General features: G+C 42.2%; 1 protein-coding gene across 5 annotated transcripts in view; it reads right to left on the bottom strand.

The window, feature by feature from the left end:
* WSCD2 (WSC domain containing 2) overlaps nucleotides 1–15,338 on the bottom strand; it is a 493,571-nt gene that overhangs the window by 279,086 nt on the left and 199,147 nt on the right. The window contains exon 1 of one of the 5 annotated variants that reach the window (XM_068245964.1): nucleotides 9,236–9,307. The exons of the other annotated variants lie outside the window; for them this stretch is intronic. The gene's annotated coding sequence lies outside the window, so the exon portion shown is untranslated. Of the gene's footprint in view, nucleotides 1–9,235; nucleotides 9,308–15,338 lie in introns of those variants that run through there. 5 annotated transcript variants of the gene reach the window in all.

The raw sequence follows: 15,338 nt of genomic DNA, 5'->3' as shown, positions 1-15,338 counted from the left end.
CATGTCTGCTGGACGTTTGCTGACCTGTGGGGGTCAGTGAAGTCCTTCTGATCCTGATAGTTTGGATTCTGCCAGCACCACATTGGTGACTGGTAGTATTCCTTCTAGCCTTGTTCTTGCCTTGATCTTGAGGACAAACTATAGCAGCAGTTACCATTAGTTTCGCTCCTGCCTGTTAGTCTTGTCTATCTCAGTGTGGATATTGCCGTCGCTAAAACAGCGACTAGATTGGCTGAGCATTCCGTCTGTCTGTCTGTTGTCTGTATTTTTAATTGTCGTTACTTGTTTTTTAGCTAGTGAGTTATTTGAAAGCTAACTTTTCATATATTGCGCATCAGCATGATATATATGTACTCTAGTCAGTCAGTATTGTATTATTTGCAATATTGTATATTGTATTGTGTACCGACCTTTGCCTGCCTCTCGACTACGAATCTGCCTAATCCTTCCAATATGACTGACATCTGAATTAACGTGCATGACCCAAGCCTGTTACTGACTACGTCTGTTGTTTATTGTATCACTTAGCATCTAGCCTGATAGGCGGCCCAGAGCTGCAGTTGCTCTGGGCAATCTTGCTCCCTTGTCCATTACACCTGTGTCCATCTATAGAGCCTCTTCCATTATTCAGCTACCAGCCTTGTTGTGCTGGGTGGTCAAAGTATGCCCCCCCCCCCCCCCCCCCCCCAGCATTACAATAGGCATTAAAATTCAGTGCAGTGCCTGATTTTTTCTGTGTTGGCAAATTCTAATTTCCCTCTGTACTACAGCTTCCATTATTTATACATTAGATATTTTACACATGCATTTTACGGTTATATAATTGTATCCCTAAATAGAAAATAAAAATAAATAAACACATTACTCCTTCAGCAGTGTATTGGATATATATAGTTCCAAGGGGAGTCAGGAGGGACAAGGAGGCAAACCATACTAGGGCATCCTAGTGAATTCCTTCTAAAATAATGCTTTGGCAATATCTATCTAAATAGATGAAACATTATGGAAGTCTGAGTTACTGGTGGAGGTTAAAAAAAGGAATATATTACAATAACTTAGAATTGTAAATAATAATCAAAAAAGACCATTTATGCAAAAAGTTGCAATTATTTATTTCTGTATAAATCACATGAAACAATACAGTGCTATCCCCTCTAAAACAGACCCCTTTCCTATCACAGGACACATTTGCATGTATATTTGAAGATCCTTATATGGTGTGCAAAAATCTATTTCCATGCAGTTTTACCACGGTTTGATTGCAGTCAGTAGTGGAGGAAGGGGGGCAAATTAAACATCAGTCCCATAGCATGAGCAGCATCATATGTGGTAATGTTATTAGACAATATGCAGTCTATATGCACTGATGCTCTACTTCAGGACCTGTGTCAAAGTCTTTCTAAGAAACTAACAACCCTGCATATATAGAAAGTGCAAACCATGGACCAGATGTGAGAATAGGATCTTGCCCAATCCATCTTACTTTCTAAGAGGTCAGGTTAATAGTATGGTTGAAATTCAGGGTTAGGACATGGGGGAAAAAATAGGCAAAATTGTGGTAGATTTTTTAAAGTGGTAAATATAGTGGTAGATTTTTGGGGGGGTCCGCAGGGATGCGTATAAGTCTAGTAGGAAAATGGAAGAAGTTCTAAAGAGAGGGGGCAGCCCTTGAGACGTCTTGGGCCCATGCATAGAAATACAGTTTCAGTAAGGAAGTCATCAGAAACTACTGAAGGATCTGAGAGGACTGCTAGCATTGTATTTATGTATAAGGTCAGTGAGTATTGTGAAGTGGTTTAAAGGCAAAACAAACATAATAGCTTGAACTGGAAGCCCTTGTAGAAATTTCAGGACAATAACTACAAATCAGCAGCAGTGAGAAGACAGATAATGCTAGCTGTGCCATTCACAATGGATGGTGCATGGAAGGATAGAAGGATTAGAGCTTGGTTAGTAGAATACCAGATAGGAAGATTGTGTATTGGTCGAGGAGAGTGATAATAAGAAAAAGTACTTGGTACATTGTCTGCAGGGAAACAAAAACACATATTTTGGAAAAATTGGGTAGAGGAAGCAGGTTTAAAGCCGCATCTACACGAGTAGATGCGGCCGCGATGCTCCTTATCAATTGAGCCGCTGATGCGGCTCGATTGATAAGATCCGACAGGACGGATCTCCGCACCGCCGATTCCCTGCTCACTCCCCGCGAGGGGACAATGGCAGGGAATCGAACGGAAGGTAAGCGGCGCCGGCGGGGACGAGCGGGCACGAGCGGGGAATCGAATGCGGCGCACGCGCGGCGAGTGGGGACGCGGCGGGCACGCAGAAGAGGCGATCCGGCGGCTAATCGAGCCGCCGGATCGCTGCAACATCTTATAGTGTAGACGGGGCTTTACAGAAATCTTGTAGGTGGAGAGTAAAAAGATCACAGACTCACAGACATATCTGTAGGATGTTAGGTAAACGACACAGCTTTTCAAAATAAGCTTTACTCTGAAAAAATAAATAAATAAGAAATAATCTAGAGATGAAGAAGGTCATATAAGATAGAAAGAAAAATAGTTTATCCTTAAGTGGGTGAATAATAAGGTTCTCTCTTCTAATGAAGAAGGGAATGCAGTAATTCAACACTGTTTTATGAATATACATTGTATTTATCTATAATTGATTTTCACTGAGCCATTAACATTGATAATTGCATGCTCAGCAGTAATTCTGCAGTTTCCCTTTGATTTTCAATTACATTTTATAGGACAGTCACACATCTTGGCTCATCTCTAATTAGTGACTTTTCTTTTCCCAAGCTCTTCTTCTATTAGAGAAGTAAATGGCTTTGGATAACAGAAAGTCTTAATCAGGGCTGGCAGTGAGCCAGGACTAAAGCTGGATTCTTGAATTGGACACCCAGATTCAGGAGAGCTTGTGCAGTCAGTGTGCTATGCTACAGCCACATAGTTAATGTATATTTTATTATTTACATTATCTACCAACATTTGTAATTAAAGCCTAAACAAATAATTCATTAACTTGGTCCATACGTTTCAAGGGTCTTTCTACACCGGATGGGTTTCCCCTGGGCTATCCAGTTTCCTCCCACATCCCCAAAAACATACTAATAATTTAATTGGTTTTCCCCTAAAAAAAAAACCCAAATAACAATTGGCTCTAGACTACGATGGACATTTGACTATGGTAGGGATTAGATTGCCCCTCTGAGGGACAGTTAGTAACAAGACTATGTACTGTGTAAAGTACATCAGAAGATGTTCACTCTTTATTAATAATAAATAATAATAAATCTCACTAATATTATAAATGCGAACGTTTGGATGTTTGTTACTCGATCATGCAACAATGGCTGAATGGATTTGAATGAAATTTGGCACACACACATAGTACATTACCTGGATTAACATATAGGATACTTGTTATCCCATAACCAAAAGGTGGGCATAGGCAAATACAAATTTCACTGGGAAAATGTAAACTGCAGCAAATCACATTTGTTTCATTTCAATGCAAATTATTGATGCCAAAGATAGTGTTGGGCGAACATCTAGATGTTCGGGTTCGGGCCGAACAGGCCGAACATGGCCGCGATGTTCGGGTGTTTGACCCGAACTCCGAACATAATGGAAGTCAATGGGGACCCGAACTTTTGTGCTTTGTAAAGCCTCCTTACATGCTACATACCCCAAATTTACAGGGTATGTGCACCTTGGGAGTGGGTACAAGAGAAAAAAAATTTTTAGCAAAAAGAGCTTATAGTTTTTGAGAAAATCGATTTTAAAGTTTCAAAGGGAAAACTGTCTTTTAAATGCGGGAAATGTCTGTTTTCTTTGCACAGGTAACATGCTTTTTGTCGGCATGCAGTCATAAATGTAATACATATAAGAGGTTCCAGGAAAAGGGACCGGTAACGCTAACCCAGCAGCAGCACACGTGATGGAACAGGAGGAGGGTGGCGCAGGAGGAGAAGGCCACGCTTTGTGAGACACAACAACCCAGGCCTTGCATGAGGACAAGAAGCGTGCGGATAGCATGCTTTGTACCGCCATGCAGTCATAAATGTAATAAAGATAAGTGGTTCAATAAACAGGGACCACGCGGCAACGCTAACCCAGCAGCAGCAGACGTGATGGAACAGGAGGAGGCGCAGGAGGAGAAGGCCACGCTTTGTGAGACACAACAACCCAGGCCTTGCATGAGGACAAGAAGCGTGCGGATAGCATGCTTTGTACCGCCATGCAGTCATAAATGTAATAAAGATAAGAGGTTCCATAAACAGGGACCGGCAACGCTAACCCAGCAGCAGCACACGTGATGGAACAGGAGGAGGCGCAGGAGGAGAAGGCCACGCTTTGTGAGACACAACAACCCAGGCCTTGCATGAGGACAAGAAGCATGCGGATAGCATGCTTTGTACCGCCATGCAGTCATAAATGTAATAAAGATAAGTGGTTCAATCCTCCATTGACCTTTGAAAGGTGGAAGTTTGTTGGGCTGGGAATAGCTCCTGCGAATACCCCATTGTGTCCTGAGGTAATTCATCGGACTGGTTATCTGGCAGTTGTGTGCGTGGTGTCGCTGCCGGTTGTGTCAGCTTTGTGCCCACTGGCTCCTTGTAACTGGCTGAGGACTCGGACCTCGTGCGTGATGTGCTGGTGCTGCTTAACCCACTGCTGGACGCTTGAGAGGTCATCCAAGTAATTATCTGGTCCTGTTCTATTGGATCTGTGAGGGTTGTTGTCCTGGACAACATGGGCGGTATTGAGTGGGTTTTCTTGGGTGCTCCCCTGTGGCCTGTACGTGAACCGTCAGGGGAAACACCTCTTCCCTTGCCCCTTCCTCTTTCACCGGATTTCTTCCTCATTTCACTTATCCTTACAGTACACGCTGACTGGCAGCAGTACAGTGGCAGTACAGAAATGCTATACAGTACCACTATTCCCAGCAGCGACACAGAGCACAATGCTATACAGTGGCGGGTGAGCGGTGTACCACTATTCCCAGCAGCGACACAGAGCACAATGCTATACAGTGGCAGGTGAGCGGTGTACTACTGTTCCCAGGCCCAGCAGACACAGAGTGGAAGTAAACACAATGCTATATAGTCTGGCTGAGCGGTGTACACAGAGTGGCAGTACACACAATGCTATATAGTCTGGCTGAGCGGTGTACACAGAGTGGCAGTACACACAATGCTATATAGTCTGGCTGAGCCGTGTACACAGAGTGTCAGTAAACAATGCTATATATAGCGTGGCTGAGCGAGATACACAGTGGCAGTACACACAATGCTATATAGTCTGGCTGAGCGGTGTACACACAGTGTCAGTAAACAATGCTATATAGTCTGGCTGAGCGGTGTACACAGAGTGTCAGTAAACAATGGTATATAGTCTGGCTGAGCGGTGTACACAGAGTGGCAGTACACACAATGCTATATAGTCTGGCTGAGCGGTGTACACAGAGTGGCAGTACACACAATGCTATATAGTCTGGCTGAGCGGTGTACACAGAGTGGCAGTACACACAATGCTATATAGTCTGGCTGAGCGGTGTACACAGAGTGGCAGTACACACAATGCTATATAGTCTGGCTGAGCGGTGTACACAGAGTGGCAGTACACACAATGATATATAGTCTGGCTGAGCCGTGTACACAGAGTGGCAGTACACACAATGCTATATAGTCTGGCTGACCCGTGTACACAGAGTGTCAGTAAACAATGCTATATATAGCGTGGCTGAGCGAGGTACACAGTGGCAGTACACACAATGCTATATAGTCAGGCTGAGCCGTGTACACAGAGTGTCAGTAAACAATGGTATATAGTCTGGCTGAGCGGTGTACACAGAGTGTCAGTAAACAATGGTATATAGTCTGGCTGAGCGGTGTGCACAGAGTGGCAGTAAACACAATGCTATATATAGCGTGGCTGAGCGAGGTGCACAGTGGCAGTACACACAATGCTATATAGTCAGGCTAAGCCGTGTACACAGAGTGTCAGAAAACACAATGCTATATATAGCGTGGCTGAGCGAGGTGCACAGTGGCAGTACACACAATGCTATATAGTCAGGCTGAGCCGTGTACACAGAGTGTCAGAAAACACAATGCTATATATAGCGTGGCTGAGCGAGGTGCACAGTGGCAGTACACACAATGCTATATAGTCAGGCTAAGCCGTGTACACAGAGTGTCAGAAAACACAATGCTATATATAGCGTGGCTGAGCGAGGTACACAGTGGCAGTAAACAATGCTATATATATAGTGTGGCTGAGCGAGCGGTGTACTACTGTTCCCAGCAGCGACACACAATGACTGGGGGGGACCCTGGCTAGCGTGGCTGGAGAGCGAACTACCCTGCCTGCCTACCCAAAGCTAAACCCACAGAGAAATGGCGGAGATATGACGTGGTTCGGGTATTTATTTACCCGAACCACGTGACCGTTCGGCCAATCAGAGCGCGTTCGGGCCCGAACCACGTGACCCGTTCGGCCAATCACAGCGCTAGCCGAACGTTCGGGGAACGTTCGGCCATGCGCTCTTAGTTCGGCCATGTGGCCGAACGGTTTGGCCGAGCACCGTCAGGTGTTCGGCCGAACTCGAACATCACCCGAACAGGGTGATGTTCTGCAGAACCCGAACAGTGGCGAACACTGTTCGCCCAACACTAGCCAAAGACCGCAAAGCTCACAAACCTGGTCATTGAGTAATTGTGTGTTAGGGTTGGAAAAAGTAGGTGCAGCCAACACCAGCCAAATACATACCCAGGCAACGCTGGGTCATCAGTGCGCAGAGACAAAATACAAATTTCACTGGGAAAATGTACACTGCGGCCATTCTTACACTGTTTGTGGTTGGGTTTTCAAACTTTGCACAGTTTGTCACTGGGTGACTGGGATTAATATTTAGAAAAGTAGCTGGAGCTTACAAAAGCCAATCAAAATTCACTTATTGATTTTCAAGGGGAATATTTAATTGCTGCTATTTTTGTACTGTTAATGGCACAAGCCTCAAACCTGGTACAGCTGGTTATTGGGTGACTGGGGTTCAAATTCAGAAAAGGGGTGGAGCCACAGCCAATCAGATTTGATTCATTTCAATGCAAATTACTGATGCCAAAGACTGCAAAACTCACAAACTAGGTAATTGAGTAATTGTGTGTTAGGGTTAGAAAAAGGGAGCGGAGCCAACACCAGCCAATTACATACCCGGGCAACGCCTTGCCATAAGCTAGTACCAAATAATACCTCAAAAGTAAAGGGCAGCACCAGTACAAATTATAAATGAAAGCTCATTAAATTAACCAATTAATTAAAGTGTGTGTAGAAAAGGAAAATAACCATTACACAAAAACTAAACCAAGCAAAGTCCTCATAACCCCGCACCACACGCAAGTCCAAGTATAAACAATACGCTTTATTTGAAAATTGGGTTACACAAGATAAATAAAAACATTTTAAAACCAAAGATCCAGGTAACACACATGGATCAATAATATAATATATACTGTAAATAAATCATCATAAGCCTAACTCCTTCCTCACAATAAAAAGATATTGCAACAGTGAGATCTAAAGTCATATAAAGTACCAAGTGCTAATAAACTGATACAATTGTCAAAAAAGTGCAAAAGTGTAAAGTGCATTCAGTGACCAAAGTAGATCAGAGAACAATGAATGAATATAAAGTGCACCAAGTGGAGAAAAAAGGAGGGAGGGAAGGAAAGACACCCCCAGGGTTGATGATTGAAAAGACACAGTGATCAAGCCGAACCAAAGATGGAAACCACTAATGTGAGAAAAAGAACTCACCAGAGCAGAATGCAAAAAGAGGAAGGGCAGTGTGACCTGGAGCCTGCCGTCGCGATTCACCGCACTCGGCGGCTTCTACCGGGCAATATATTTTTATTGTGAGGAAGGAGTTGGGCTTATGATGATTTATTTATATATTATATTATTGATCCATGTGTGTTACCTGGACCTTTGGTTTAAAAATGTTTTTATTTATCTTGTGTAACCCAATTTTCAAATAAAGCTTATTGTTTATACTTGGACTTGTGTGTGGTGCGGTGTTAGGAGGACTTTGCTTGGTTTAGTTTTTGAGTACCAAATAATAATCTGGTTCCATTACCAAATCTGAGGTTGCCAGGCTTTTTTTTAACTGGTTAAAGTTGAAAGACAATTTTTTCAATGTATGTACTGTAACTGTTGGCTAATATGCTGAATTTACAGTGCCTGTCTAGTGGCTAATGTTAAAAGATGCTTATAGTTTCTGAGTGTGCTGTACTCAATCTTGACAACTTAGTTTGTTGTATTTGGATATCCATATACTGATCTTGTACATTTGCTAACTGGCATGTTATAGGAAAACTGAGAACAGGGTTTAAAAATAATTTTCAATCCTATAGCCACATAAGTATTTTTATAACAAAAATGAGCATGTTTATCAATAACTTATTGTTAGTAAATATTATATTGTTTATCAATAAAAAACTACCAGCGATAATTTTTTTTCCTGACACACATAGAACTAATTGCCCCGCCCCCAATTCCATCTTTCAAAACAAAGATAGGCATTCTTCCAATCATGGAATTGGTAGCAGGATTATACACACCAATTGTGTTGGGACTGGGAAGTCTGAACATAAATAGTTAAATAGCTAAATATGATTTTTTGAGTTCAGATCAGATTTCTGTTTACGCCTATTTTAGGAGTATACATGGGCAACAAATCATTTCCCACCCAAAAATCAAAATCAAAATTATGTATTTGGGTTTTCATATTATTTCATAATGCCTGAGGCTTGGTGTAGTTTAGTGAAAGAAACGAGAAAAGTGTTTAGAAACCGATTCAGCAGACCAGGATTATCTGATCCAGTTAATGTTGTATACTGATATCCACTTCCTTCATTGTGCACCTGCTGACAAAAGACTCCCTGCCAGCCAGACTGCAGATTATTTGATGCCTTTTGTTGTTTTCCTAACTTTGGCTGTCCTACTCTGATTCCTTATGTATTAATTTGTAATATATATGCGTTTGTGTTACAAACCAATGTTTATATCATACTCTGTAAAAGGTCAATAATACCACTACTGATGATGATTATGATGATGGAGATGATGATGATAATTATTTAGGAAATGTGAGTTAATTCCCCCACTGAGAGGGATATGTAAGCTGATTTCTTTTCTTTATTTCCTTTAAAACAAATATCACTGACCCAGAACATTTATGCAGGTCACATGCTCGGACACGTTTCTCACTTCCCTGGTTGCATTCCTGTTACAGGTCAATGACCCAGATGTTACTTAAAAAATCTGCAAGACAGACAAATATATGGCATTTCTACAAGAAAATAGAGATTTCTGCTTAGATGCTTCTCTCACTTCAGACTTATTTAAAACTAAACCTACAGTGAGAGGAATATGGCTTCTGCCAACATTGTTCCTTTGTAATAGTTGCTGATCCCAAACATCACGTTTCTAACTCAGAATGTGGTTTCATCCAGCATATGGTTGGAGATCAGGTGTTCTTACTCAAGTATGAAATCACTGGCTGCATGTCTGTCCCAGGTGTGCGACTCTAACAGTTTTGAGTCTAAAATATTAAAATACCAGCCAACCACTTCGTAGTTATTTAAAAATGCAGGAAAGATGGTAACTTCTATCATCCTCTCACTACATTTTTCTTTCAAACAATGTTCTGAATATACTGGTTCATTCCTTGTCCATGGTGCTGACAAAGTAATGGAAAGTTTTATTTCCCCATGTACTTTAACAGAGACAATCTCTCAGAAGGACTCAGCTGCGAAGCTTTGATTACCAAAATTCCAAAGCTCTTAAGGTAGCCATACATCAGGCGACTTGGCAGCCAATTGACCATCTGATTCGATTGTTATAATCAAATTGGATGAAAATCTGTGCCGCCAAGTGCATGCCTGACCGACAATGCAACCTTCTGGCCAAAATGGTCACATTAGTCGATCGGACATGCTGCAAGATGTAGGGCCGATTTGCTCGATCAGGTGCATGCAATTTTGGGATGAGCGACAAACATAATGAATTCCCCGGGGCTGCTCCCCCAATGGTTAATGTCCCCCCCAGTGCAAGTTATACATTACCTGTCCGTGGCCGCCGCTTGTCCTCCGCTGGAATAAGGCTTCTGCCATTCTCTATATACGCACCCCACGTCACACACGTTCCCACATTACTAGGCAACTACGTGGTGAGCATGTATGGAGAATGGAGGACAGCAGAGGACAAGCAGCGGCCACAGACAGGTAATGTATAACATGCACTGGGCACGACATTAAACATTAGGGAGACTGCGTCAGTTTGGCGAGGCGGCTGGATGGGGAGTCACGAAGCCAATTCCTGATCAATTGCAGCTTGCAATTGATTGGGAATCTGCCTGCGGTGTATTGGCAGTCAACAGATCTCTCACTAATCAAATTTGATTAGAGAAAGATTTGTCTTTTGATCAAATCTGCCCATCATCGCTAGATGTATGGCTACCTTTACACTATGGAGTTGTTGTTTGTTAATCTAATGGCCTTTTGAACAGTTAAAAGACCATACCATGTAAGATGCACGTTTCCCAAATTATAATGTAATTTAAATGACTTTTTTCTTATGTTGCTGTCACTTACAGGAGGTAGCTAAAATCTGACAAATCTGACATGTTTTGGACTAGTCCAATTTTCAGGTTCTTCTTCATTTGCAAAATCACCTACTGAATGCCTGCTGTTCAGTCCAACTGCCAAAATAATGTGAAAATGCATTGATCCCTTCCAGGGAGTGTTTTTTGTAAAGAATAAAGAAAATACTGAGAAGCTCCCATGCGGAGATGGCATAACCCAAAATCAATCAGATCTGTCTGATTTTTACAACCTAATGTAAATGACAGCAACATAGGAAAAAAGTAATTCTCTGAGAATTTCTGTGAACTTTGGGTTGTTCTGTGAATTTTCAGGCTAAACATTATCATGAATTAGTTGATTGATGAAATGATCAATACATTTGTTATCGTAGGGAAACAAATTGATAAATGAATTGTTTGGTAACGACAAACCACCATCACCAAACACCATCTGATTCTGACTGTACATACAAGATGTTTATTCACAGTCTTGCAGATTTGATCATCGAGGTGCCACTGTACCCAAACGTTATAGAGGATGTAATGCAGCGCAGCCAAGCTCATTATGTGTGGAGGACAGGTGGACTTTAAGAGTCGTCAGTGAATTAAAGTGCTATAATATGGAGTTTATTATTCAAGTAGCGAGTTTCCTTAAGACATTTTCATGAGTCATGCCCATATAATAACATTGTGTCCTCGCCTGTTTGGTTAATAGCCACCCTTGTGTCATATAATTCTTCTTTATCAAGTGAATGGCTGGTTATATGCAGTCTCTCACTTTCATTCTGCATGTCAAGATGAAGTTCTCCCTAAAGACCAGTGCTGTGTTACAATATCATTTTGCTGGTAATAAAGAATAATAAATGCTCGCAACACACGCAGGACAGAATTTCAGGCATCAAACTTTTTTTTACTTTGATGAACAAAGGCCCTCTGGAAGCACATTTCCATCTTGCATCAAGCCGTTTTATTAGAAAACTGTGAAGGAACTGCCCAGGGGCTTTGGCAGAGGAATGTATTAAAACTGCTTTCATGTACTCTTTAGTCATTAGGCTCCACAATTTCAGGCAAGCTTCTGCTTACTTTCAGGATATATTAATATGTTGCATGTATAATTTTCTTTACTGCTTAATGATATTGCCATGCACGTTAAGCACTTATTTAAAGAAGAATTGCATCATTTAAATAATTACAATAGAAATGTATTTTATATAAGGCTACTGTAATTGCCTCATTCTGTATTCTGTAATCATATACTTAGCTATGCGGAAGGAATCCTCTGGATCCTAGTGAGGCTTCCTTCGCTGTCCTCTGGTCCCCTGTCATTGAGCATGGACCCTCCAAAGATTACCGACAAGAGCTTGTCGGTAATCTGATCGGGGCCGTGCTCCCCTTCAAGCACCAGCATGGCATAGTGTGTCTGTGCAAGTATGGCTGGACCTGTGCATTAAGCCAGAGCTGCTCATGCACAAGCCGCTCCATGCTACTACACAGGCATGACTGTGCTTGCGTGGCTGCAGCAAGGCCACCCTTGCGCTAGAAGAGAAATATGTCCTCCATCAGAGGATCCATGAGCGGCAATGGGGGACCAGAGGACAGCGAGAGAAGCTTCATTCGGTTTCAGAGGCTTCCCTCTCCTTAGGTAAGTATGTGTTTCTGAACACGAGTTTTGTCTCGAGTTCCCTTTAAGGTGGCCACACACGATACAGTGAAATTATCCTATTTTATGGCAATTTGATCAAAACGATTGGTTGTACACAAATCGAAAGCTTTTTTTTATTTATGTGAGAAATCTGAATACATTTTTCCTGTTTTTTTCAGGAATATCAGGATTTTTCTGCTCAATTTTTATGAAAACCGACTGGTGTAAAGTAGATAGTCAATGTCTTAATTCATAGACCCAAGCAATATTTTTGAGAATTTCAAAAAAAAATTCATAATTGGGGAAAAACTGAACATATGTGTGAAACATTGGTAAATGTTAAAAAATAAATCAGAAAAAGAATGACTTTAATTCTTGAATGGAAAAAAAATATGTGGTGTGAGGCCACCTTTAGGCTAGGTAGGGGGTGGAGTAATTCTATCCTGCCAGTCTTATGCTGGGAATACACCATGAGATTTTTTGGCAGATAGATAGTTTCATAGATAATTTCCGACATGTCCGATCTGATTTTCAATCGTTTTTCTGATCGATTTCTCATAGAAGGGAATGGAAATCAATCAGCAAAACTATCTGAAAATCGATCAGAAAAGCGATTGGAAAATCGATCGTACAGTATATCTGCTGAAAAATCTCATAGTGTATTCCCAGCATTACACTGTGAGCTTCCTTACAGGAGGTGTGTCTGCAGCATGGAAAATACACCACTGGTAACATAACTAATAACAGCAGCCCAAATATTGACAGGTTCAGTAAGCATTGATAGAAGGTAGAAGGTATAGTTAGAAATAAGGATAGGTTATGGGGATCAGGGTAACTTAGAAGGAAAAAAAAAAGATATCAGGAGTAGAATGTTTTCTCAGGAGAAAAGCCAGATCAGGCTATTGGTTGTGCAGTCTACAATTCTCAAGAATAGACTGTATATAATTTAAAAGTCTTCAGAAAGTGTTCTCATTTATTTAAATTCAACTCTGTATATAACTGTTTGTCTGAAGTTTTTGCTGTAAACTCATACATCTCTTCACTAGTTTCCAGACACAGAGCTAACCACAATCTCTGCTCAGCTCACAGCCTTCGTGTGTCCTCCTCTAGGATCACCTCCTCGCATTTCTCATGAGCTTCATCCCTCCTCTGGAATCTCCTTCCAAAACGCATCCGTCACTCTCAAAACTTTGAATCTTTAAATGCTCCCACAAAGCTTACCTTTTCAGACAAGCATACGCTTTAACTTAGACCACGCCTCTTCAACCTCTAGCCAGGTTGGGCTCCATGCTAAATATAACCTAAAAACACACGACCCTTATTCAATTTAATTTTTCTCCTAAGTTTCTCTTTTTTAGCACTCTGCAATTTAAAAAGTACCAAAAAGTAGGTTAAAAAGTGCTGTCAATATTATATCGACAGTGAAAATATTACCTTGGCAAAAATTCAGGACAAAAGGTTAATTGCATATGGGAACTCAATTTACTTTTTTCCAAAGTATTCTTTTAAGTGATCATTTCACACCACATCAATAAAATGCATTTCAAGCAACTAGCAAACAATAAAATACTCAAAATATTCAGTAATATATTGTTCGAAAATATTGAATAATAATACTTTTGGTACTTATTCAATTGGAGAGTGCTGAAAAGTTATATTAAACTGAAGATGAAAAATGATCTCCTAGGAGAAAACTGAGGAGAAATAGTGAGTTGCATAAGGCCCTTGAAGCTCCCATGCCTAAAAGCCTATTTTCTATCCCCTATGACAAAATGGAATTGAATAAGGACCACTGGCCCATATCTAATTAACTTTTCTTTTGAGCTTTCGCCAATTGAGATCATTTTTTATCTCATTGAAAAAGTACTTAGCAATTGAAAAAGTACTAAAAAATGATGTAAAGGGTATTATCAAACTAATTTTGAATAATGTCTTGCTTGATGGAAGCTTTAAAAGTATTTTATTGGTGAGGTTTGATAAGGTTTGAAAATATCTTGAAGCAGATTCAGTAGAAAAGTTAACCACTTCCCGACCGCCCACTACACAGGGGCGGCGGGGAAGTGGAGCCCTGCAGGACGGCCTCACCCACAGAGGCGGCGGTCCATTTAAGGGCATGGGCGGAGCGATCGCGTCATCCGTGACGCGATCCTCCGCCGGCGCCTGTCACCGCTCGCTCGCCGCAACATCCCGCCGGCTATACGGAAGCGCCGGCGGGATGTTAACCCCGCGATCGCCGCATACAAAGTGTATAATACACTTTGTAATGTTTACAAAGTGTATTATACATGCTGCCTCCTGCCCTGGTGGTCCCAGTGTCCGAGGGACCACCAGGGCAGGCTGCAGCCACCCTAGTCTGCACCCAAGCACACTGATTTCTCCCCCCCCTGCCCCAGATCGCCCACAGCACCCATCAGACCCCCCCCCTGCCCACCCCCCAGACCCCTGTTTGCACCCAATCACCCCCCTAATCACCCATCAATCACTCCCTGTCACTATCTGTCAACGCTATTTTTTTTTTATCCCCCCCCCTGCTCCCTGCCCCCTCCTGATCACCCCCCACCCCTCAGATTCTCCCCAGACCCCCCCCCCCCGACCCCCCCCCCCTGTTTACTGTATGCATCTATCCCCCTGATCACCTGTCAATCACCTGTCAATCACCTGTCAATCACCCGTCAATCACCCATCAATCACCCGTCAATCACCCCCTGTCACTGCCACCCATCAATCAGCCCCTAACCTGCCCCTTGCGGGCAATCTGATCACCCCCCACACCAATAGATCGCCCACAGATCCGACATCAGATCACCTCCCAAATCCATTGTTTACATCTATTCTCTCCTCTAAACACCCACTAATTACCCATCAATCACCCATCAATCACCCCCTATCACCACTTGTCACTTTTACCTATCAGATCAGACCCTAATCTGCCCCTTGCGGGCACCCAATCACCCGCCCACACGCTCAGATTGCCCTCTGACCCCCCCTTATCAATTCACCAGTGCATTAATTACATCTGTTCTTCCCTGTAATAACCCACTGA

Source organism: Hyperolius riggenbachi, chromosome 1 (assembly GCF_040937935.1).
Source record: "Hyperolius riggenbachi isolate aHypRig1 chromosome 1, aHypRig1.pri, whole genome shotgun sequence".
Lineage (NCBI taxonomy): Eukaryota > Metazoa > Chordata > Amphibia > Anura > Hyperoliidae > Hyperolius > Hyperolius riggenbachi.
The sequence above is the reverse complement of the archived record's forward strand: the minus strand, read 5'-3'. Positions and strand labels throughout refer to the sequence as shown.